The 2,723-nt window shown below is 37.1% G+C and overlaps 1 long non-coding RNA gene across 1 annotated transcript; it reads left to right on the plus strand.

Annotated features, from left to right (window-relative positions):
- The first annotated feature begins 735 nt into the window (after positions 1-735).
- Positions 736-1,446, plus strand: LOC128035906 (uncharacterized). The gene is made up of 2 exons (XR_008192473.1): positions 736-1,070; positions 1,171-1,446. It is a non-coding gene; the product is annotated as an uncharacterized LOC128035906 (long non-coding RNA).
- Positions 1,447-2,723: the final 1,277 nt, after the last annotated feature.

Genomic DNA, 2,723 nt, shown 5'->3' on the forward strand with positions numbered 1-2,723 from the left:
TCGATTTTTAGAAGGGCTTCTCATATTTAACGCGAGCCATTGATATTCACCCAACATAGCGATGAAATCAACGACTCCGTGCTAAACCGGTTCGTTGCCTTATGCGTTAAAATAATTTTTTTTATTTTTTTATTTTATACATGCAAATAAAATGAATATAATAATATTTTTAAAAAAAATTTAAAATGTTAGTTTAATTAAAATGGAGCAATATTTAAACAAATAGACTAAATTAAAATGGATTTAAGGAAATTACCAAAAGCCCAAAGTTGTGGGCCCTTTTCCTTTTTTCTTTTTTTTTTCTTCCTTTTTTTTCTTTTTTTTTTGGGCCTGCTGGACGTTGGGCCTGGGCCTGCTGGAAGTCTGCTGGGCCGAATCTGCTGCTGCTGGATTGGGCTGCGTTGGAGCTGCTGGGCTGGGCGGTACTGGGCCTGCTGCTGCTGCTGGGCTGGCCTGCTAGGTGCTGTTGGGCCTGCTGGCTTAGTGCTGGCCTGTTGGCTGGCCTGCTGTTGGCCTGCTAAAGATGGTCTGCTTTCATCATTTTTTCTGCTGTTTTTTTTTTGGACAGACCTGGGTGTTTTGCTGTTGGATCCTGCTGTTTGGAGAGGGCTGTTGGAGCGCGGGTCGGGTCGGGATGGCTCCGAGGGTCAGGTGGTCGGGTCGGGTTAACCCGACTGACTTTTAAATTTTTTTCTTTTTTCTTTTTCTTTTTCTTTCTCTTTTTCTTTTTCTTTTTCTTCTCCCTTTTTCTTCTTCTTTTTTCTTTCTTCTTTCTTCTTCTTCGGGCAGCACCTTAACCCCACGTGCGCCTTTGAGGGTGTTTCCTCCACCTGGTACGACGGCCGGTGGTGGCACGGTGGCGATGAAGGGATGACTGGGCTTTCTTTTTGGACCTTTCTTTTTGCTTTTTTTCTTGTTTTTTGCTGCTGCGTTTTTGTTTTGCTTCTCTTTTTGTTTCACTTTCTCTTGGCTTCTAGGTGGTGGTACGGTGGCTGCGGTGGAGGGTAGTGGCACGACGGTGGCGAGGGCTGTTGGGCTGTTATTGTTTGGATTTTTTTTGAATTTTCTCTGTACTTTTTCTCCTTTCTTTTTTCGATTCCCCCCTTTCTTCTCTTCCATTTTCTTCTTTTTAATCTCTTCATTTTTTGTCCTCTTTCTTCTTGTCTTCAGGTGGCAGAGGAGGGCATCATGGCCTAGGTCATCTGCTGAAGTAGCTGGAGGTGAGGGGAAGCACGCTCGGCTGCTGATTGGGGGGGTCTGACGTGCCCAGAAGGACCAAAATATTTGGGCTAAAAATGTAATTTTAGGAAAATATGGGGCCAAAATGTAATTTTCAAAAAGTTTAGGGGTCAAAGTGTAATTTTGAGAAAGTTTGGGGCCAAAATGTAATTTTAGCAAAGTTTGGGGTCAAAATGTAAATTTTTATTTTTTGTATTTTTTATTTTATTATGACTATTTTATAAATATTTAAAGCAAACATTAAAAATGGGCTAAAACAATTCTAAAATTAAATCCTAATGGGCCCGATCATTGGGCCCATACGAGACCGACCCGGCCCAAAATTCAACCCGGGCAAAATTCAGTGATTACAGTGCGAACAAAGCGAACTGCAGCAACTACTAAGTATTTTTCCCTTCTCCAAGTCAATAACAAAGCTTTTTCTATAACATTGTTAAGGATAAAATTATACCTACAAACAATGAATATAAGGTCATATACGAATAGTAGGAAGATTTAAAATATATACGAATAGTAGGAAGATTTAAAATATATTTTAATAAAAATGTTTATGAAAATATATGAAGACATAATTTAATATAAAAATTCAAGTACAACAAATTGAGGTTGCTGCCCAATATCGAATTGGGGACTTTCAGCATGTAAAGACTATCGCCATAACCACAGCAACAGCAATTGACGATTTTTCATTCCAAATACACAAAAAGCAACACTAATAATAACAAGACAAAATCAAATGTAAAGAGATTTTGGTAAAAGTATGTTTTCACCCCTTCACTATTTTAATGCAGTGTAATTTGATAAACGAAAGAACAAGATCATTCAGCAAAGAATGAACACGTATGACAAGCAAATCTCAAACAACCTCATGTCTCAAAAATGACAGTGTCATATTTGTATTCAACTCCCTATTTTGCCATTTAAATTCTCTCATTTTTATTGATTTGATAAAAATGTAGAGTAGTCGGCAACGTTGTTATCTTGTTGTAGATGTATGTTTATTGTGAATTAATCCGTTTATTAGTTCTCATTTATGTAAAATTGTTCATTTTATATATCAAATGCTTACAAAATATTTATAGACTATAGTCTACCCTTTAAAACAAAAACTGAAAATATTAAAATCTAATAATAACCATAAACTAATAACTCTTAACCTTTCATTCTCCTAAAAAAACTGCTAATTTAAACCCATTAAAAAATATAACTCTTGACCTTTCATTTAACGTTTATTCAACAAAACTCCCCTGTAAACTTAAATGCTTCTGCCATCCTTCATGCCAATTATTTTCTTGTAGTTGTCGAAAAGTACCATCGGTAGCGGTTTCGTAAAGATATCCGCGACTTGGTCCCGACTTGCCACGTGTACTAATTTCACACTTCCTTCCTTTACATGATCCCAGATGAAATGAAAGCGAATGTCAATGTGTTTGCTTCTCTCATGATTCACTGGGTTCTTTGCCAACTTAATCGCTAATTTATTG

Source organism: Gossypium raimondii, chromosome 13 (assembly GCF_025698545.1).
Source record: "Gossypium raimondii isolate GPD5lz chromosome 13, ASM2569854v1, whole genome shotgun sequence".
Taxonomy (NCBI): domain Eukaryota; kingdom Viridiplantae; phylum Streptophyta; class Magnoliopsida; order Malvales; family Malvaceae; genus Gossypium; species Gossypium raimondii.